Below are 24466 nucleotides of genomic sequence, written 5' to 3'. Positions count from 1 at the left end.
ATTCTGTGCAGCTTGCTTAAGTCATTTTATTAAGGGCAGCACAGACAGAAATCCTGGATAGCTTCTGCTCATGTGCTGTGTAGTCTCAAGGTGTATGCACAGTAAGTCAGATGCAGCTAGGAAACGTAGGATTTACACTGTGTAAGCTACTGTGCCCACTCTGTTCATGTGTGAAAGGTCCAATTGCTGAAAATGCTTATGAACAGCAAACTAGAAATCCTGTGTTTCATATAATAGTCTTATTCTTATGGCATTATTTGCTTAAAGCCACTTCTCACACATAATTTAGACACATTCAAAATACAAGTTGAAATGCAACACGTGTTTCTAAAAGTACATACAATTCACAACATAAAAAGGGCATAAGCTTCAGATGGTTAAATCCAATCAGAACAGACTATTTTTGACAGCACGTAAAAAATATGCCTTTAGATAATTTATTTATAAAGTGATTCTGTTTGGGTATTAACTCTAAGACCTCATGAATACATAACGGAGTAAATAAATGCTTTCATAAAAATTTTTTCTCACTATAAAAAGTTCAGGAACTGGAAATTTATTCACATGTGTCATGGAGCAGTAGAAACTTCCTACATTGACTTTTTAAAAGCCCTCCTGACTGATTTTTATAGATCTTGTTTCACATCAATGCTATTTTTGATATCCATGCTAAAGAATTTATACAGATTATGTCTCTCAGAGATTTAAACACTTATTTCTCTTGCATGGACTCACATTTTTTGTCCAGTATTGAAAGAAATGAACAAAAAGACAGAAACTGGTGAAAAAAAGACCAAAACAACAAACAGCACCAAAAACCCTTGAAAGGGCAATAGTATTTTGTTAAGTGATCATAATGTTTATATGTTACTAACAGGCTTTACTATGACACAAATTGGCTGTCATTCTCCAAACCACTATTACTCCATGTAGAGTATTCACCTAAACTAAAATTTATACAAATGTCAAACCAATATCCAAGTAATTTGGTCCTTTGAAATTTAATCAGTGTAATCTAGTTATACAATCATAAGGTGCATCAACATTTCAAATCTGAATTTGAACAAATTACCCCTGCTTTGAATGAGACTCCTAAAGAGGTGTTCCAATCTCCACTTCTGTTCATGCATTTCTCAAATATCAACTTTTTTAGGCTCTCCGTTCTACATACAAGTTTTTTTAATAGAACCAAACCCAAAGACGTGTACACTTTGAATATTTGTTCAAAATAAAGCTTCATATAGAAATTATTAAAAATCTTAAACTGCCATATGGCTATTTCCACGTATCTAAACCCAATAGTGTTATATTTGTCTGGGTGCATTTCTTAACATGCAAAAATATAACATTTAAACATGACACTTATAAAAAGTAAATAAGACAGAACTTAGCCAATGTAATTCAAAGTCAGAAATATTAATTGTTTGGTAAGATCTATTCACAGTAGTTGAACCTTTGAAGTTTTCTATGAAGAGCTAAAATAGTCAGAATCAAAAAAGCTACAGCTTGAGATACTTCAATGAGCTGTGCAATATAATTGCACAGCTAATAGAAGCATAATCATCTCAGCAGGAATTAAATAAGGCAAATACAACTGCTGAGTTGTTTTTCAATATTATTAATTTCAAAGCATATCTTGCACATGCTGGCATATTTAGGGAAGCAAGGCAACTCCAGATCACAAGAGTATACATTTTAAGGGCTTTCTTCTGATGATGTAGCATGTAATGAGAAAACTTTGAAACTAACTTAATTCAAATATTTAGTGTACACATAAAAAATAAATCCAAATCCCATATATTCCATACTTCAACTTACTGCACTTAAAAGTGTTTCTTACAAATTGAACTAGAGAAGAAATAGGTAGAATTAAGTCAGCAGCTATGCAAACACTATAATTTTTTATTTTTTATTTTCCCATATTTCATGTTTAAAAAATAAGGATAAATTTCTTAATCCTTTTTCAGCACATAAATTCCTTATTCTGTATGGAAGAGTATTGTAGTGCAGTTGTTGCATAAGAAACAACAAAAAGCAGAAGGGCTGCAAAGAGCAGAAATGTAGCTTAGGTGCTACTTCTAACAAAGACTGAGGGGGGGAAAAAACCAAACAAAAATGAACAGGAGCAGTATGCAGCAATATAGTCACTGGCTTTACATTTTGAAATCTCTAAAAAGTCAGGTTAAAAGGTGTCATGTACTCACAGCCTTTTAAAGTCTGACACCAGTGGTGATAGTAGCACTCCAGACTTGAGCATCCAGTAGTCTGAGAACAGATGGCAGAAGGGATATTTCTTTGAAAGTTTCTTTGAAATCCCAATTCTTGTGCAGCCTGTCCAGCCTTGAATCCATGGGCATAGCACTAATGTAATGCTCAAATCTGTTTTATTTGTCATGAGTCTGCAAGCATTCCATCATTCCTACAGAACCAAGATGCCAAAATACACTTGTCTCCTTAAGAAATTTAAATGATTAATGGAGACTGGTTTACTTGTTAGATTCAAAAGAAAGAGAAAACCAGAGAGCCTGCTTGGCAAATTGAACGGTATGTTTTCTGATCACAAAATCTTCTATAGCCAGGCTTTCTTATAGGCATTCACCACTCATGTTGCCAGAAATATCTTTCTAGAAATGCTTCAGGCTCAATGAACTATTGCCAGTTTCAAGACAAGATTTTTATAAGCCCTGCCTAGGCTGTCAGCACACAAACACAAACCACCTCTTTCTAGGAACTGCAGCTCCACCAGGACATCTCTTCCTCAGCATCTGCTACGTCCAAGTCACCTCAATGTAAGGGGGACAGAGGATACAACTGAAGATTGGTGGATTTCTTCTAGAATTGAAAGTTCTGGAATTTATGGTTTCTAGTCCTAGTGATATTCCTGGTGACTACTAAAGGCTTTTGAAAGTAAGTAGAGGAATTGATAAGCTCCAGAGCATACCTAATTTCAAGGTAATTTAGAGTATTTTTCATCTGGTCTGATTTGGCCTAATATCAAATTGAAACTTTTCTTTGAGCCATTTTTAGAGTTCTATCTAATGCTTGCTTTGACTCTAGACAAAGACAGTAAAGACTGAAATTCTCTGAAATGAAATTCTGATTTCTAATCTATCTGTTACTGTTTGCTTTTCTTCTGACCACCAAGGCTGTTGTAATCACAATAATTTCATGAGGAATAAAACTTAGTTTAGCTCTACTATCAAGGTGTGCTTGAGAAACATGAGTATAATAGGATTTTTAATAGAGGTGCCTTTATTCAAAATGCTCTACATATTTCCTTAAAATAAGCACCTGGCATACAAACAACAGATGGTAAAGCACATGGTTTATCACTTTCAGATATAACCAAACAAAACTTCCAAAGCCGCTCAAAAAGCAGGAGTGACCCAAGTAGCCTTGGGTCAACTGAGCAAACACAACTGGACAACAGCCTTGTCTCTCAGAAGAGCAGCAACTGGCCAGACATGTGTGAGTGGTCTTGATTCATGTACATCAACTGAAACAGCCTGGCCCTTCCCAAATGCCATCAGAGCCACAGGGGCATGTCAATGCCCTGACACTTGGCACCAGCTGTAACAACTGCCCAGAGCACACAGACTTTGCCAGGATCCTCTAACTGATGGCATGGAAAGTCTGCCATTAGGCTGGTGCTGTGTTTTATTATTAATTAGACATATCTGCATCTCCACAACATCTGTAAGGGTGCTGTGCAATGCAGAGTTAAGAGGAGGATAATGAAACCAGGAGTACTGCGAACAAATAATAAAGTAATCTTACTTCCACCTTCGCTTGTGACACAGCAGGAATGAACATATTTTATGATAGCACCATTTTAAATGATTTTTCAAGCCTTTTTAATTTCTTTTCATTTGCTTTTATTACATTCTTAGTGTGAGCACATGCATGTGCTCACATGCATGTGCATGTTGCCAATGAACTTTCTTTTAAAAGGAAAAAGGATGCTTTTTCATTTTCAGGATTGAATTTAGTTGAGTCTCGTGTTATACTTAAGAAGTTTCTGGTTTGATAAGGCATGGTGTGTGCCCCTTTTAATAAGAGCTCGTGAATTTTCCTCATTAAAATATAAATATTCTATCAAATAAGCAAATGTGGGGGGTTTTTTGTCTCTGTTTGCCTTAACATAGTTGTGTAAGTAGTCGGAAATAGACAGTTTATATAGGCTAGAATTATTTTCATCCCCTAAAAAGACAGCTGGCTTTTGATCACAAACCTAACTTAAGCTAACTTGTACCCAGGACAAAGAAGTAAACACATGCTGTATGTCAGGTCTATGTGGAACACAAAATCAGAAACTCAGGAATCTGAAGGGTTTAGATTTGTCTTTAGCAAAAAGAACATCTAATACTGAATGAATAACCTGCAATAGCAAACAGCTAAGGTCTACCAGATCTCAGAAAACATGCTTCAAAAGAAGGAACCTGTTTTTGTGGCTAAGATACAAGAACTCTCAGTGGACAAAAGAAGAGGTTCTGGTTGCTGTTTAAGATAAATATAAAAATATTTCTCATTGTGGAATATAGAATGTGGTTAAAAATAAAACATAACTTTCTTTTTGGTAAGTGTTATTTTGTGAGGCACTTGAGGCAGTCTATGGGCCATCAACAGGGATGGTCTTTGCCAGCCCTTTTAAACTTAAAAATGTAACTAGTGCAATTAGGATGCACTAGTTAATTATATATTCTTTGCTAAGTCTTCAGATAATTTAGCTTCTTGGCAGAGTGGACATAAGAAAAGCCTTAAAACAGCAGCCTTGCTAGTCCAAACTAAGGGAAAAGAAATATATGACCGAGGGCAAAATTGTACAGAATGTATTTGGAAAATATTTATTGAGAACAAAGGTAAAGTGTACATCTCTCAATGTTAAAACTCATTTATTTATGCCATATAAGACACACAAACCAAAATAGCTCATCCTTATGCAAAAAATAGTCTCAAAATATGTCAAGGATTAGTGTTTTAAGTGCTAAATAAATTAAACTATTAAATGGCAAAATCATACTTTTTTTCCTCTTTGACCTCAAAATTATTATTAATTGCCAAAAGTGATTTTCTTTTGTCTCCAACAAATCAGAAAAGGTGTAACCTTGCAGGTTAACTCTATTAAATAATTCAAAATCAGATAAGTAGGGTATGTACTTACACTAAAATATCTCACTCTTCTTTTTTTCTGCTGCATTACCACTGGTGCCTCTGAAATGCTAGAGTTGCTATTTTATGGCTTTGCACATCAATTCCTTTTAGCTAAATATTTTTCTTCAGAGATTCTAGAGCCAGCACACAGGTATGACACTCCCTTAATATTACAAAATCCAGGAAATACTTAAATTTAAGAAAAAATGTATTGAAATGGAAATATAATAGTGAAAATATATAGTGTTACTCCCTTTCTGAAACATCACTGTTGCTATGGCAATTCTCAAATCTAGTATTTTCATGAGAAAGCTTTCTTCATTGAAAGAGTCTGAATTTATATCCACCTTCATATTTGTATGCTCAATTACACTTCAGAAACAGCACATGAAAGATTTAGTTCTGCTTCTATAAGTTTTAGTGAATTCTCTAATTAGATATTTCTTAATATTTAGTCCCATATTCCATGACCATGAAGATCAAAATCAAGTTCCTTTTTTTCTTCTCCTGGAAATCAGTTGACACTACCTTGACAGCTTTTAGACATTCTATCAGTTCTTCTACATGGGAATAAATATAAATGATAACAGATTTGAACCATCAAAATGGAAATGTTACTACCTTGAAGTTATTTTGATAGAAAAATATGTATGTTAACTCACAACAGCAAAGAATGCTTGTATTTAAATCTTTCCTCTGGTGATGTTCTTAAGAGTTTAATAAACCAGAGTAAGTATCTCATCATGAAATTATTCTAAAAGTTGGCAAATCATTATTGATTTGTTGATAGTTGACTGCAATAACATTAATCCAAGCACTTTCTTTCACTCTTTCTTATGTATAATAAACAGTTCAATAGGAATCTCACTGTGATACAGCACTAATTAATATCTACTTGTTGCAGAGTTACAGGTTTCCAATAGCCTGTGTGACAATTTACCCTTTTAATTTACCTTACCTGTGTACCCTTTACAGGAAATGTCAAATCTTTCTTATTTCAACTGTATTCATTATAATAGCATTACAACATGCCATATGCTTCTACTGTAATTCCAGTGCAACCAGCAAAGAATGATATAGCACCAAAAAGTCCTAGTACTTAACATGAATGTTCAGAAAGGACATTCAACACTTCTGACTCTCTGTGGAGAGTCAGAAGGGGCTTGGTGAATTTAATACCAAAACCACCTTGCATCATTTTGCCAAGTGCTGAAGATATGCAGCATCCCTGTGGGAAGGGAAACAAAAATGCCTCAAAATTTTCTTCCCTCTCCTGCAAAAGTATAGTAAGTGAGGAAGCAATTCAAAGAAGAAGTGATCACACATATGAAAAAAATATGTGTCTTATAACATCAACTTTATAGCACCAGTTTCAAATCTGGCAGTGTAAACACAGGCACTCATTAAGAGTCTAACTGAAATTAAAAAAAAAAAAACAAAACAAAAACGTAAGTGACAGATCGTAGAGGCCAAAGTACATGTTCCAACAACTTGGAGCAGGATCATGGTCTTCAGGCAATCTTCATTCAGTTCAAGGTGAAAAAATAGTACTTCTCATGGTTAAATTTCATGGCTTTTTTTCCTTTTAGGCCCAAGAATTAGTCTTAATAGTCACATTTCCCCAAGGGCTTAGAAAGCATAAGTTTCAGAATGCAGTGTGATAGGTATAATACACACATGACTATACACATATAAAGGATTGCTAAAATACACTTTTAAAAGCCTTGCTTATTGCTGTCTCTGCTTTGGAATTCAGAAATCAGCAAAAGAGGCATAGAGGGATATTGGTCCCAGCTATCAACTTCAGGAAATATACTGGAAATCCAGGAAAAAAGTAGGTAGGGTTTCTTTATACTTTCAAATACAAAATCTTGAATTGTCTAGTTATTTACTGTACTACAGTGCACTTAAAAGCTAGCACTTTTATTCTAGACCAAGGATTGGTTTTAGTGATGTTTTTATGATGCAAAAATAATTGTGTCCCTGTTGAAGACAATTCACACACTGGTAGCTCAAGAGAGACCACTCACCAATAAAACTGCAAATTGATGTTTAAGTTATTTCCACTTATATGAAGTATTTTGGTAGGCTAAAGTGATTTTCTTGAAATGTGACTAAGATGGTAGCTTGTCATAGCTTTTAGCATATCATTGCTATGCTAAAGACAGGTTAATGACTACATAAAAAATCATGCATATTTCTATAGTACACTTACAAACCTATTTTAACTTCAAGAAAAGGACAACTGATGTGTGCTGTTTTACCTGTCCTTTTTTCCAGACAGATTCAACATAAAAGACATTGCCTTTCCAGTTATTACACAAAGATTAAGCACTAGAAACAGATGGGGAGAATTTATTTATTTATTTATTTATGTGCATCTCCAACCACCCTCCTCCTTTCACCAGCTTTTATCTGGCCTCAGTTAACTTTCATTTATTCCATCTTTATTCATCTGCTTCACTCCTTGCTAGTTCTCTGCAGCTTTTGGAAGAACACATAAATAATAAGATATTAAACACTTGGTCTGTTGTGACTTCTCCCTTTCATTTAAGCACATTCTGGGACTTTCAAGAAGACTCTTGCTCTGTGAATAAGACTTCTGAGGGTCTGAATGCTGAATTATTGAAACCTTGGAGGTACAGTAGCACACTGATTGAGGGAGGCAGTTATGACTCAGAACTATATCATCTTTTATTTTGTTATAATCACAAAATCATAAAACAGAATATTAATATACTGTATACACACCACAAAATGATATTTCACTACAGCATGCACATCAAAAAGTAATCTATTTCCCAAAACCAAATCACCGTAATGAAAATTATTCAACATGTTCCTATTAAAATTACATTAAAATTCATTCATTGCTCTAAAAAGTTTTAATTTTGAAAGTATTTATTCCTACCAAAGCAAGTCAGACAGTTCTAAAAATAGCCTTAACCAATACATGTGGGGACTGAATGCAACCTTATTTAGTCTGGACAAACCAAAATCTAAATCTTAACCTTCATCTGACCTAATGTTAAAACCAATGAGCTTTACATGCTTTAAGAATTATTTTTCTAAGGTGAAAATAATTCTATGTTGTCTAATTTTTGTGCATTTTCTAGCAGTTAATATTCTGATATTTTATGTAATTAGCTTAAACCATAAGACATTAACAAGTTTATTGTACTTTGCAAAAAATTAATCCTGAGATAACTAGGACAGTCTAGCGAAAAAGCCTCAGGAATCATGTTGAACAGCTCACATAGACCTCATGCAGCCATCCCATGCAAATGTGATCTTCATTAGAAAAGATTTCCTCACGGCTTTAAAAAGAAGTTATGATATTGCTACTATGCTGGCTCTTCATCCTCTTTTAATAACAATTTTCCTGCCATATTAATGACAAATACATCATAATTATCTCTCTTCACCTTCAGCTGGAACACCACAGAACAGTCCTTAATCTAATTGCATCTCTAAATTCATAGAAAAACAGTCAATCATGGTAAAGACTTGTTTGACTGCAAAATCGTTAATGAGTCAAACAATTAAGACTATAATTTCCTCTGTAATTCACAGATTTGGGACAGGAACATCATTGTGATATGAAACACTGAAACACTTTCTAGACAGTGGGAGGAGTTTGTAACTTCTGATTTCCTTCATTCTGTCAACTTTTCCAGCCCATTAACATTAAAATAAGTGCTGACATCTGGTTCAAGCCTGGGCACCATTTCTGCAGAAAGTTCCACTACACCTTACTAATATCAGAAGACTGGTTTAGAGGTTATGGAACATCAATTTGTTCTGTTTCCCCTCCACACCTGGGAGCCCAAGTATATTCTTTAAAATGGTAATACAATTAATCAGTATGATGGCTTGGGAATGTAATGTAAACTGAATTTAAAAAACCCAATTCCAGAACTACCAAATTCATTTAGCACAAACAACGGTCTAGCTTAAGGTCAGAGAACCCCAGTTCTGAAGAATATGTAGAACAAAAGTATGGCTTCTTCACAGAGCATTAAGAGCTAAGCATTTCATAACAACAGAATTTTCAAAAGTACAGCTTAGGGTACATCCAACAAGATTATCGGGCTTGGAAACCAACCCAACTAACAAACAAGTATATCTGTGGTTATACCCACCACACCCAAACAGAATCTGGCCCGGGTGTGTTCTGAACTCGAAGGTTGAAGCTTGGAATAGACCAGCCTTTAAAAAAACTTAGTAAATTTTTTAATTTCAAAAAAACCTTTTATTTTTATAACCTTATGTATGTCTCATACATATGTAGAGTTTTTACTTTCTTTGTCCAACACTGCTGCATCTATTTCCCCTGGTAATGTGAATACCAAAGCTATTTCACCTATCCCTCCAGATGCCAATGCCTTAATAGAAGCTAAACAACGATCCAGTAAATAAACAGTAATATCAGCTACTTATATCACCAATTTGTAACGAGCACACATAACACTATGTATGCACTATTTTTCTTTTACAAGACTAATGTATTCTGGTAATATCTACATCAACATCAGCAAAATACTAATACTAAATGAGATTTGAAAATTTGTTTCTAGACTTTTTTATCTGAGTGCTGCAAGTGCTAGGGCAAAATTTAAGAAATTAAGACAAAAAGTAAGAAGAAAAAATATTACTTTTACAGTTGTTTTAACTCAAAATAGATATAAGAAGTGCAGCACAAAATAAAATAGCACAGTATTTCTCTGTGCCTGAAAACAGTGATGAAAAGGGAGTTGTTTAAATTTAGTCTCTCTCTGTTCATTAATATTCCATGAGATAATTACGATAGACTCAAACTAATTTATTTAAATTATAAAATAGTTTTAGCAAATAATTTTGCTCTGTAGAACATGCTGAAACAGTTTATTAACAACATTTATTATCCCTAACAAGAGCTGCATCACTTAGTTTGATATAGAAGCCATATAATGTTGGATGTGTGGCTCCTAAAGTAGGATTTCCTAAGTATAACACAATTTCAAACATTTGTTTTCAGAAGATATGATCTTGAAGACAGCCAAACATAAACAGATTCTTTTTTTTGATTGCCCAGGTGTAGGTCAGCAAGAACAGCAATCTTTTGGGAAAAAACAAATCTCTCTCTTCTATTTCCCTCATTTACAGAAATACCCAAACCTAAAACAACCGGGAATGACCCAAACTAACTGCACACTAACACCTTTTACAAGACAGTGGGAAAGAAGTAGAATGGGAACACTGTGCCTGCAAATTCTGGAAAGCATTCAAGGTCTCCCAGTAACATCTATGGTACACTGTATTTTCTTGCCATTGTCTACTGCAGAGCAGTAATTCCTTAAGGTCTGTAGGAAGGCACGACCAAACCCAACCTCTTGAGAAACTTGCAAACATCTTATCTTCATGACTATAAATATCATCAACAACATTCCAGAAGAAATGATAGTTTATCTTCTAATATAGGTCTATTTTTGAAATCAGCTTGCTCAGCGTCAGCACTGTATTATAAATACTATCCTAGAAGTGTAACCTAGAATATATTCTGGAGACAGACAGCCAGATGCAAATACTGTATTCTAGAACTAAGTGCACAGAAAATTGTACAAATAAACACGTGCAAATTTAGCAAGTTCATTGTACATATATCTGTGGCACACTAAATGTCTAAAGACTTCTAAAAGACCTTTCTGATTTCATCGGTTTACAGAGAATCATAATCTAGCATAATGACATTCTTAATATTTGTTTTCTAGATGACATTCATAAATGCTTCAAAAATAACACCTGTTTAATACATCTAGCAACAGAAAGATGGTAGCACTTCTAACTGTCTTGCAGAAGAAAATTAAGAAATCACTTTTAGTAATTAAGATTACTAAATCACCTAGAAACGCTCTGGAAAATAAAAATCTCTTGGCTCTTTTACTTCTCAGTTGCAAAGCAACATTCCCAAGACATCTATTTTCAGAATATGACCAGAAAACTGATAACAACTCTGAGGAAAAAAACCCAAATGCATTATGGTACCACTAAAGCTATTCTGTATTATATTTTATTATATTTCTATGGCTTGTGTATTTTATCACTACTTAAAAAACGTATGGATTATCCCTTACACAGAATTAAGTATCAAAGGAATCATTACTATTACAGTAATTAAGAACATTTGTGTTAATTTCCAAGATATCTGACTGTCAATGGTTTAAAAAAAACTTCTGTTTTATCATTTTATTTCTGATGGGTAAGACAGATAAGACATCAGTGATTACAGGCCCAATTCCTGTCTTTAACACTCACCCTGTATAGTATAACACCTCTTTAAATTACTTTAAGGACTAAATAGAGAGAGTACAGCGAAATAAATTTGGAACAATCCAGATTAGAAGCTACATCAGATTATTGCAAAGGGATGAAACTGAGATGTGCAAGATGTGTTGGGAATGTTGATTTGCAACTGAGAAGTAAAAGATCCAAGCACCTCAGGCAACAAAGAGCTATACAGAAAATACCTTGTACTGGCCACATGGAGACCAAAATAGAAAGTCAAGTCCAAAATGAAACACAAGATGCTCTTGATAGGTAATGGAGAATTACCTATATTTTAGTAAGACTGACAATAAGATCAACAGCGCTCTGGTAACTTAGAAAATTATTTTCTACTTACCCAGACACCTTATAGGTTATGGGTAAAGTGCTCCAGTGTGCTCATAATCATCCTGGTACCATATATGTACCATATTCTGACGTCAAATTGCTGGCACCTCTAGCACAGAGGGTACCAATGAAATTAGCCACATTTGCTTTTCACTTTGTTACCAAAACTCTTGAGATGTGAGTAGCTTCAATTCCAGCCAACTGTCTTACCCAAGACTCTCACAGAAATATAAGTAGACGTTTAACTTTCAAAGACTCCAGCCTGTGCTTTATTTGCTGGGCTGTTTTTTGAAGTTTTGAGATCATCTGTTTTATATAATGTAACTGCAAAAATATTGCCTCTGAGTTAGCTCTGCAATAATTCACTCTTGCTACAGCAGTGATTGAGTAAACAGAAACTTCTACCAGAGGCATTCTTTTCTATTATTTATTGTAATATTTTTTCATAATTTAATGAGAAAAAATTTAAAAGCAATATTTTTATCCTTTCATGTTAAATTAATTTACAGTGCTACAAGCCATAATGAAAACAGAGAAACCATCAGCAAAACAGCATGCTAATAAAGACAGATTTCTACAATGTTTTTTAACTAAACTCATAAAATAATTTTTTTCTATTTCTGTCAGGTCCATCTTGCCTCTATTTTTTCCCAAGTATTGAGACATACAGTGAAAATTATATAACAATGAAAAAGCAGAAACTACATATGAACAAAGAAATTGAGAATGAAAAATTTTATTTTAAGCAAATCTGATTTTTATTAATGTATATTCCAAATATCTGCCCCCGTCTAATGGGGAAAATGCCAACTTCCAGTCTGATGTTGTAAAGATCTTAGAAAAAAAAGTATAAAAAATATTTAAATTAAGTAAACCATTCTCAAAATTGAAATAAATAAAATAATTTTAAAATCCCCATAGCTTTATCTCCTTTTCCTCCATCTCACCCACACATCTAGTGCAGACTCCCCACCCTGAGTCAGTTGCAATAAGTGTTGACGATCTGAAAAATTCCTTTTGCTATGAACAGGACTGGAGTCTCCCAGGATTAGGTTTAGTGCAAGGCATTCATAGCAGTGGAAATATAACTGCAGCTGCAAGTTTGCTCTAAGGACAACAGGCACTTCTTCTTTTGTGCCCTGATCACAGAACAGGATTAAAACTGGTGAGGATCCTGTTTTCACCTGAGGCAGCATGAGCCCAGCAAAACCCAGGTGTATAACATGTTCTATATCTAACAGGAAACACAAGATAATGAAATAACAAGCTGTCATGGAATAGCTCCCACTGCAGAAATAACATTCCTTGGCATTATTTTCCAGGCGGTGTCAACCCTCCATGGTGTTCCATGTCCCATAAATCAAAGGTTGAAATAAAATTACTAATTTTATTTTTTAAAGCAAATCAACAAGCTGGGATTTAAACACTACTGCAACTCTTACGAGGCATGGAATTATGATATTACAGTTAAAAAATTAAAAAAAAAGAGATGATCTGTTGAGGCTAATGCACTGTTGTGTCTGAAATAGGTGTAACATAAGTGAGAACAGGTTTATTCCATAGTTTTGATCTCACAGCTTCCAGCAGATTTCCATGTTATGGGAAGAAAGGATTTGCCACTTCATTTACAGATCAGGGAAACAGACTTGGATATAACCAGTACAAAAAAAAAAGCAGGACAACTCTAAGCTTTCCCCAGCAAAAGACCTTTGAAGTTCAACAATGAATTTAAGTGACTCAATCTTTTGGGTTTTGTACTTAGTCCTCTAGAAAGTGTGTCTTGCTATTATTTTTTGTTGCACTATGAAGTAGTTGCAGGAAAAAAAGTAATGAAAATTGTGTCCAACATAGCAGACTGAGTTAGAAATTAAAATTAGGTAGGTTTAATAGAATAGACAATGTATGGTATTTCCATAGAGGATATAATTTATATTTTTAATCTGCTTAGTTACTAGTTGGTGCTCACATTTTCTCTGTTGGCAAAGTTCCCCTAAAAAACTGTAATATTTGATTTCAGAAATTAAAACTCTGGCATTAATAAAGAGAATTCTCAGGGTCTCTTTTTAGGGTTAATTCATTTATTTGACAACAAATTATCAGTATAACCAGACAGAAGATCTTTTCGACAGATACAAATTTTTCAATCAAGTTGCTATAAACTATAAAGATTTCTAACATGAAAAAAATTACACAAAGTAAGAAAATAAAAATGTTCACCTTCAGAACTGCTTAATATGTCTGCTTCTTGGTGCTTATGGTCTCTTTTAATTTTGCATTATTTTTTCAACTATACAGACAGTATAGAATTGAAGACATTTAATTTAAATCAACTCCAGACATTTTCACTCAGATACCAACACCTCTGGTGACTCTTAGTGTGTCACACTAAATCCAATCTAAATAACAAGATGATAAGCAAGCTATTCTTTTCTCTGCTATATTTGTTCATAGATACTGTCTTCTGCTTTAGATGTGCAATACGGCCAGTTGAAAGATGCTAATTTATCAAGGCAAAAATGGACAGTTAAATTTCAGATGTCTCCTTCCATTCCTCCAGCCTCTTTCAGCTCCATTCTGATTCAGCAGAGTTATTCCACACAAAACGATAATGCAAAAACCTACTGTTATTTTGGCCACTTCAACCCAAACTTTAAATCACAAAGGGCCCTGGATTAGCATATCTAAGCCAGAAATCACACACACTTGCAGGTAAACTGCTAAACTTCTGAAAAACAGCAGAACCCTAAAAAGACCCCTCCTCGTTTGGGTAAAATACCTAACAGAAAAGCCACAAGATACAGTAAACACAGAGGCAGAGAGGAGAGAACAAGGATTCCGGAAGTCTGAACAAAATGAGCATCGTGCCTCTTTCACATACCTGCAGATAAGGAGATCTGCCTTTTGTATGCACAGGGTAGCAGACACTGCCCATTATATTTTTGTTTTTGAGGCCCGTTTTCCTCATTTTTTAGTACTAAGAAAAACTATTTCCTCGGGGTCAGTGATGGACTGCTACCAAAGACAGCTAATGGACTACAGAAACAGAAAGCCAGTGGATGTCCACGCTCTGGTGTGGGCTCTCTTCACCCTGCTCCCTCCTCTCAGAAGCAGCAGCCATCCTGCATGCAGCAGAATTGCACAAAAGGACTCATGAGCAAAATCTGACTGACTGTATTAGCCACGGAGTAGTTTCATAGCTGTGCTCATTCAGATGTCCTGACAACTACAACAGCTGAACTGAATCAGCTGAACCTCTTTCTGCAACAGTGAGAACGGCGTAAAGCAGCCAAAATCCTTTCCCTAGGTGAACAACTATTCAGTTTCAAGGACATTTTAAATGGAAAGGAAACACAAAGTACAGAAAGCATTAACACCTTTCCCACCTGGTGACAATGAAGAGGCAAGACAAGCCAGAACAACATCAGGTATAAACACTTCTCAGCAAAGCAGAGAAAAAACAAACAAATATCACTGCACTCAACACTTAGGAGACATTCATGTGGACAGTGGGGGTCAGCAGAAAATACAGCTTAAAACCTGGAGTGATCTGGCAGAAGAAACTTTCTATACATATTTTCATAAAGCTTCATAGTTACCTACGATTAAATTCATGGCCATCACTTGGGGGAAAAGTGATCTCAGCAGTCTGAGTTTACATCTTGGTTCTCTTCACTCGCCTCATGGGTAATTGCATGACTCAGAAATATACTGAGTGGTAGGACCTACATGAAACTATAAGCTCTTTAACCTGTTTTAGGCAAAAGACCACCAAATAAAGAAGTGAAAAAAGACCAGCAAAAAGCCCACTGCGTTTACATGCTTGAGAGAGAGAGAGATCATACACATTTTATATGAAGTTTAGGCAGCTAGGGTAACCAGTAAGTTATTTAGCTACTCTTCTTAGGTTGTCTCTAAGTCAGAGGAGAGGAATATGCTTCTGCAGAAGGCAAATAGTCCCAGCTCAGCTGGACTAAACTGCCCTCTGGAAGTGCATCTCTCTTATCCTTGTCTACACAGAACTAGGAAGACAAGGTGTTGCAACCAAGCTGAGCTGCGTGGCAAAAACTCCTGCAGCAAAACACCTGCAGAAACACCTCTTGGACATTTTTTTCATGGTGGAAGGAGCTACAAACACAGCTGGTCTTGCATTTCTAGGGAGATGAAGATAATGGGAAAACTACATTTGGCCAGCTGCATAACTGTCTAGATTTCATCAGCTCTTAAGAGGAGTTTAAACAGTTCACACACCACTGACACTTTGAAGTAGGTGTTAGAAGTCAACTCTTCATTACCTACAGTATTCCAGTAAGAATAGATGGCAGATATACAACAAACTGATTAAATGGCCTCTAAAAAATGTAAAGGTTGACAAAACACTGGAGAGATGACAATACTGTATTTCTATAATCTGGTTACTCAGCAGATAACAACTGATACCTGAATACAAAGAGCAGAGCTTGTAGCTGTTTGCACCAGTATTTACATCCTGCTGACTTCACCTAAAGAAAATTCACAGATTATAAGGTTATTTAAAAAAAAACCCATAGCCCTCAAGGTGAACTTAAACTGTATAAGCCTAAAACCACAAGAGAATATATGTGAAGGATAAGAGAATAGATATATAAATATAATACATATAACAGAAGAACCAATATAATAGAATTTATGTGAGCCTACATCTGATTTCCAATGCCATAGGCTATAAGTAAGGTCATTCAATCTCATATGAAGCAGCAACTGTTATATTAGGGTACTTGGTAGGTATCATAACATCAGATGATTCCCTCCACACATAAAAAGATACATAAAATTAAGAACTGACAACACAAAAATAGGAATGATAAACCCTAGAAAGACTACCGATGCACACTTAAGTAGCTATATATTTTCATTACAATATTAAACCTCTGCAAATGCAATTATTATACTAACCATTTCAGGGAAGATAAGCCCAAATCTAGTTAAAATTTACTGAGACAAAATGTAGTAAAACTATGATAAGTAACTGTAATTTAAGGCTGGATTTCTTGAACTCTCAAACAACATACATTTTCAGCAAATGGAAAATGCCAAACGCCAGTTTAGAATCTCTTTGCACTGCCACAAAGGAGGGCAAAGATCCTCCTCCAGAAAGTTACTAATGTTATCAGTGATAACAAGTGTAAAACCCGCTGGAATCATCGCAAAACAGACTGAGATAATAATTCTATACTACTAAACAAAAAAATTGTATTTTTTTTCATATGTGGGATAAATGGCAGTTTATGTGGTGAAAATCAGTAAACTGAAAGCATGTCCTCAAGAGAAAACGTGGAAAATAAAATGGTATCCAGTGAAAATAAAAGATTTCAAATGAAAAATGGGGCACACAAGGATAAATGCACATGTGGAACTTTGTACTGACAGAAGAGATTCAATTTCTTGTCAGCAGTTGAAAGAAAGGAAGTCTACATTTCTGACAGAAAATGAAACGGGGCATTTACTTGGTGATGATACAGACAAAGTTATTTTTGTCAAACATGCTGTCAGTTTAGATAGTGGGAGTTGCTATAGTATTCAACTGCTGCACAGTGCATAATACAGAATAGCTAGTATTGTGAAAAAGTGTAGATTCACATGCAGAAAACCTTGCCATGGCAGCTATATATTCATAAAAAGAAAGAGTTTGAAGCATTTCTTAGAAGACAACTATTTTTTTCAGTACAGTCTAAAATCTTTCACAAAACCAGTGTAACTTGTTCCTGAATATGATTTGTGCTTCTATTTTATTCCTTATTTGTATTCTTGTAAGTCATTGACTTCTTACATATTCAGGAAGATATCTGACCTAAGCCAAAATTAATACTTTTCCTCAGTCATGCACTATATAATTTATCCTTTTTATATTAACATGGTTATAATCACAATACAAGCATTTTTTCTTTTTACCAGCCTTGGGAAAATACACATCTGGTCTCACTAATGAAAAATTATGAGTTCCTCAGCCATGTGTTTTGAACAATCTGGTATGAGGCATAATTGCAAAAGGCACGGATACCCTTTTAAACTCATCATCAGAATATATTAAAAGCTACCACTGGGTTTCTGCAAACAGTTTTTACCGATTGTTCATTTTTCAAAAAAATATGCTATGAACAATAAAAAGTAAATAGAAAAACTAAGCTGGAGATTAGATTGTACTAGTAAATACTGATGGTCACAGGAAGATCAATTGGTGGAAGTCTTCAAATTTTTGGTAACCACTCAGTCTAATTCCTATAACTTCAAACTGATGGGCTACAGTGAAATATGACACATACTTAGAAAGATTATGAGAAAGTCCATCCATCCACTTCTTTGGATGTAGGAGAGCCTGTTTTAGAAAAGCCTACACCAAGAGCAATAAGGTATCCTACAGAAATTATAGGGTCAGGAGAAAATGTAGGAATTGGAACCCACTCAGGAATAATGCTAAACCATCTTATCCCTTCTATTCCATTTCTATTTGCAATTTTGCAAGTTCTCCTCTACTAATCTCACTCTGTAAAACAGAACCTCACAATTAATGCTACAAAAGTTTTTCACATCTAATCTGTTCGAAAATCAGTGCTTAAAGATGGTAGGATTTGAATGCTGATCTGCAAATGAAAACTCAGGACCATCCCTCTGGTGTGCTCAATAAACTTTTACAGAGGAAATATATAAATCAGCCAAGTGGTTCATATACTAGGCTACTTAGCCCACTTGAAAAATGGGATTTTTTTTCTACCTTGATTATGAGAACATATGCAGATGAGAAATTAAAGGAAGGAATTTATCTTCTTATTTGAAAACACCCACTTTATATGTGAGAATTCTGACAATTGAGACTGTTTATCTTCATGAGAATATATTTTGAGTACTTACACCTCACTCTAGTAAAAAAATACTAGATCACTTGAAAAAACAAGTGTTTTACCTTCCAAAAGAAAATTAACACTGATTGGAGGTTTGTTCTAAGTTCAGAAACAGGGATGGTAGAAGCAGAATACATATTAATGTATCCACTCCTAGATAAGCTGCAGCAGCAATGCATTTCTGTTTTTAAGATAAAGACCATCCAAACTAAACTAACAGAAACAAAATATTTGACAAAACGCAGCAATATCTACCTGTCTGCTTTACTGTTGATTTCTGACCACTTCTCTTTGATATCCAGATAAGAACAACAGCTGTAGTATTGCCTGCCCCACTGAGAATCAGCACCTGAACCTTCCTGTCAAAGTATTCAGTATCTGACACTTGCTGTTAACAATAAACATTATTCCCCTTCCTCACGACTACTAATTACAATACTGATATATTCTTGACCAAATGTTTTCAAAGCAATACTATCCAATATTTCAAAAAATCCACTCTGACAAAAAAGATTTCACTCTGAGATACTATCTTGCCCGGTCTCAGATGATGCTGTAATAGCATTTGTATTGTAGTTTAAGATTTTGGAATTTCTCTTCTATTACTCTGTGGAGTAAGATGGTTCTGACAGTTGCTATTCCATTGCAGATACTATGGAACAGATTTTATTTTAGAATTGGCAACATAGTATAGTCAGTATAAAAGACAAATCTGGAGAATTAAGCATCAAAAAAATAGGTGAAGGAAGAAGATTATACATTATTTTTAAAGCTTTCAGAGAACAATTTTAAGCAGAAGTGACTGAGAAAGTGTTTCAGAATGAACAGTGACAAAGTGTTTCAGAACAGAGAATGAAAGTACTTGAAAATTAATTACTATTAAATATTTTTTAGTAAAACCAATTGAAATGAGCAAGAATATTACAGATACTTTCTCTCTTTCCTGTTAGTCAGATTCGTCATCTAATCCATACATCATGTCACAAAATTAACTGTGTTGGGCAATTAGATATAAATTATTGCACAGACACTTCTTGAACTCTGTCAGGCTTGGTGCTGGGACCACTTCCCTGGGGAGCCTGTTCCAGTGCCCAACCACCTTCTCGGTGGAAAACCTTTTTCTAATACCCAACCTAAACCTCTTCAGGCCATTCCCTTGAGTCCTGTCACTGGTCCCCACAGAGAAGAGATCAGCATCTGCCACTCCTCTTCCCCTCACAAGGAAGCTGTAACTGCAGTGAGGTCTCCCTTCAGTCTCCTCCAGGCTGAACAGACCAAGTCACCTCAGCTGCTCCTCATACAGCTTCCCCTCAAGGCCCTTCACCGTCTTCATTGCCCTCCTTTGGACACTCTCTAACAGGTTAATATCCTTCTTATTTTGTGGTGCCAACAACTGCACAAAATATTCAAGGTGAGGCCACACCAGAGCAGAGCAGAGCGGAGCAATCCCCTCCCCAGCCCAGCTGGTGATGCTTTGCCTGATGGCCCTCCTGGCTGCAGTAAAGTTGGAAACAATTTTTTATCTCTCAAAGAACCTATTCTGCTAAATAATCAAGAAGTGTCAGGAATATGTATCTACCTCAGCTTCTTACTAGTGAAAAAAACAGCTGCCTGGACACCTTGAAAACAAGTGAGCACCTTTGAAGTACTGATAGAAATAGAAGAGACAAGAGTACCTTGCCTGCTGTTCATGTCTCTTGTCTTAGATAAAAACATCACTCTGAGAAAATAATAGTGCTGCTCATACTATATTAAGTATATATTAAGGCAATGCATATTTTCCATATTATTAGCGGCAAAACTCCTACATCTAATGGAAAACTACTTAGGTCATAGTGAGAAGGAAGGTGGTAATAAAAATAAATCTGCTATGTATTTTATGCCTAAGTATTAACTTTGCTTTATTTATCATATCCTGTCATACTTTCAGTCAGCCTACACTGACTACTACTACCAATAATTCATCAGTCATCATAGATTATTTCAGATACATTTGGTAACCTGTGTATATAGTATAGAAGCATTCTCCAGTTAATATTTAACTAGGTGTCACATGCAGTATTCTTTGTCAAAAAACTGTGATTATATTCATTTGCAGTCTCAATATTAATTGATTTCATTTACAAAATAACAGGATAAATCCATATTAATCTAATGTTACATAAACTCTATAAACTGTCACATACAATCATTGCTAAAAAGACAGACCAGAAGAGTACTCCTTAGAATCATGGAGTTCTTAAGGTTGGAAAAGACCTCTAAGATAATCAAGTTCAACCATTAACCTAGGACCACCAATTTCACCTCTATATCGTGTCCCTAAGTGACAGGGATCCAGGAATTTTGACTCAACTACTTCCCTGGGAAGTCAGTGCTTGTTCCAAAGCTTGACAACCTTTTCTGTGAGAAAATTTTTCCTGATACCCAACCTAAACTTCCCCAGGCACACCTTGAAGACATTTCCTCTTGGACAAAGAGACCAACTCCCATCTCACTACAACTTCCTTTCAAGTAGATACAGAGAGTGATAAGGTCTCTCCTGAGCCTCCTTTTCTCTAGGCTAAACAACATGCTCTCCCTCTGCTGCTCCTTATAGGACTTGTGCTCCAGATCCTTCACCAGCTCCACTGCCCTCCTCTGGAAACACTCCAGCACCTCAGTGTTTTTCTTGAAGCAAGGGGCCCAAAACTGAACCCAGGATTCGAGGCGTGGCCTCACCAGTGCCCAGTACAGGGGAAAAATTACTGCCTTGGTCCTGCTGAGCACATGATTTCTGATAGGAGCCTGGGCACACTGCTGGCTCATGTTCAGCTGGCTGTTGAGCAGCACCCTCAGGTCACTTTCCAGACACTCTTGCCTCAGCCTGGAGCACTGCCTGGATCAAAGTGGAGGACCCAGGAGGTCCTGTTGAATCTCATACCATAGGCCTTGGCCCATCAATGAGAACATGAGAACAAGGGTTAGTGATTGTGAGACTTCTCCCATCTGTTTATAGAATATTTCATCTTCCTCTTCATCCTGGATGGGAGGTCTATAACAGACTCTCACCAGGATATCTGCCTTGTTGACCTTCCCCTGATTCTTACCCACAAACCCCTAACCCTACTATCGTCACCATCATCAAGCTCTGGACAGGCAAACCACTCCCTACCATACAGGGCTGTCCCATCGCCTCCCCTTCCTTGCCTGTCCCTTCTGAAGAGTTTATGGCCATCCATTGCAGCACTACAGTTGTGCAAGTCATTCCACCATATCTCTGTGATGGCAGCTATTGTCATAGTTTTCCAGCTGCACAATGGATTCCAGCTCCTCCTGTTTGTTGCCCATGCTTCGGTGTAGGTGGACTTCAGGCTGCTGATCCCGCCACATTTTTGGGGGGAGAACCCACTAATTCCTACATGACCATTCTCATGGGGCTTCCATTGTGTCTAACACATCAATGACTCCTGTGTCTTTGCAGCCACACGGATCTCCATCTCCCACCTCCACTGAGATGTCAGACCAAAAGTCCTCACCAGCACACCATCCCTCAAACACTGGCATGCTGTCCCCAGGTTTATCTGCAGTGAGCCTGGTTCTAAACTTTTCTGCCCTCAAATTCAGTTTAAAACTCTTCACTAAACCCTGATAACTCCTGTGCAAAGATCCTTTTACCCCTTTGAGACAGGTGTACCCCATCTGTCACCAGCAGGCCCAGTGCCATGTAAACTGACCCGTAATAATAATTAAGACAGCTGAGAGTTCATATCATTAGAAGTACGAAAGCAGAAAGGAAAGTTAATTGTTTTCATCTCCCTCATACGGTTACTTATGAAACCAGGCCTCATGAGGACACATGATGTATTTCAACGAGACAATAAAAAGCAGCACATAATTACACAACTCCTTGGAGTAACGGGTTTGTATCCTTGAAAATTCTCCAGAAAGTATTCCAACTGTGTGAATCGCCTCAACTATTACATTGCTGTCAGTTCAGACAAATGATGCGTGCAAATACATCCTTATACAAACAGTGTGTTTATAATGCCACATTTTAATATAATTACATCATGAGGTAATTAGAATGTGCAGTTATATAAGTCTCACCTTTCTCCTGCTACTGAATGAACTGCTAACTACAAGGGAAAGATTAATCTTTATTAGTGATGTTTGAGTCAATGATTTCTGAACATGAAAAGAAAAACAAATACCTAAAAATGGGAGATTTTCCTAGACAAGCAACTTCTGCTCTGTAAAAAGTTTCTGTAGAGCAAGTCATTATTTTTCTAATCATTTAAAAAAAATAAAATAAAGTTTGAGAGTGTAAAGCAGAAAACTGCTGGGTCATGAAAGGTGAGATAAGCATCTGTACTGACAAGGATATAAAACTACTAGTGAATTCAGAAATTTACGTTTTTCATTATTTCTGTAGAGAATTATTTATCAAAACACTGCTTTATACTTAGTGCCTAAAAATATCAGATCAAAACAGAATTTTAACATTTCAGGACTCCTAATGACTATTTTCACATTATCCAAGTCTACGCAACTTCATAAAGAGCAACATAGAGACTGCAGATCTAAGTCCTTATGTCATATTTGACCATAACTTCTATGAATGCTATAAACCCAGGGAGTCAAAGTTTCCATCAAAAGATTTATGAGACAGTGATCTCTAATCATAAACCACCTTCTAGGATCTGGATTCAGCCTGGCTGATGAGATATTAAGAAAAAAAGAAAATGACATATGAAAAGTGGTTTGGAACTCTAATCTGGGCTGAAAGCATTTAGGATCTTTTTTATGCCGGGACAAGGCTTGTGGCTAGCACCCACATACACTGGGTGTTAAAAAATATATTAAGGATATGAACTGAATGTTCATGTATTTGAATGTGTCTGCTTTTATACATGTACAATTTAAACAGTAAGTTTCTTGGAATACAAGTCATTGCCTGATGTGTTATGTAGGGTAAGTGTATTTCTCACCCACAAGAGAGAGGAACAAAAGAGACTTATCAAACTGGGGCTGATTGTATAGATTAGTGAGCAATAACCCCTTTCCACAAAGTACATAAATGCATATTTCTGAGACTTTTGTGAATTATTAAAGCTCTTTTTTGTTTGAATCTTTTATATGCATAAGTTGTGTGCAAACTCCACACTTATGTCATGTTCTTGCTTTTCATCCTTATGCATCAAAGTGAATTGTAAGAGAGAACTCTTACAAGCAGAGTATGAAGCCCGGAAGAACTGGTGCAGCAATACCTAAGGAACAGATGAAAAGCCATAAACTCTTTCCTGGCCACGCAGCTGACATAATAAAATTGTTCTATTAACAAAATCGTGCTCCATTATCCAGTTTTGTAGCAACACAGATAGGCAATATTTCCCTATCAGGAAACTGTACCTGTTTGGACAAAAAGCTTTCACAATAAAGACTACTGATATGGAGCACTGTGTTATGACTACTGTAAATATTACCCATCATAATAAATTAATTTATTTTACAGCTAATCACTCTGTACCTATTGAATAAATTTACTTTTTTTCTTTTGAATAATTTTCTTATGTAATTTAAATTATATCACAAATGAAAAAATTCATATAAGAAGAATAGTGCAACTAAATTCAGAAACACATAGGGGCTTTGGTATATTACTATAAAGTCAAATTAGCATAAAAAGAGAGCTCAGTATCAAAAGCATGGTTCAGACTTCATTTTTGTACAGTGCAACAATTGTGCAACAGAATCTAGCACCAGTTCAGTAAATAGTTAAAATCATGTATTAATACAGTAGTGCCAAAAGA

General features: G+C 35.7%; 1 protein-coding gene across 4 annotated transcripts in view; it reads right to left on the bottom strand.

The window, feature by feature from the left end:
* LOC127474395 (dystrophin-like) overlaps positions 1-24466 on the bottom strand; it is a 589003-nt gene that overhangs the window by 212897 nt on the left and 351640 nt on the right. The window lies entirely within an intron of this gene.

This window comes from Manacus candei, unplaced genomic scaffold, assembly GCF_025592945.1.
Source record: "Manacus candei isolate 608988 ecotype Guabito, Panama unplaced genomic scaffold, ASM2559294v1 h1tg000041l, whole genome shotgun sequence".
NCBI classification, from domain to species: domain Eukaryota; kingdom Metazoa; phylum Chordata; class Aves; order Passeriformes; family Pipridae; genus Manacus; species Manacus candei.
Note: the sequence above shows the minus strand (reverse complement) of the source record. Positions and strands in the feature narration are given on the sequence as shown.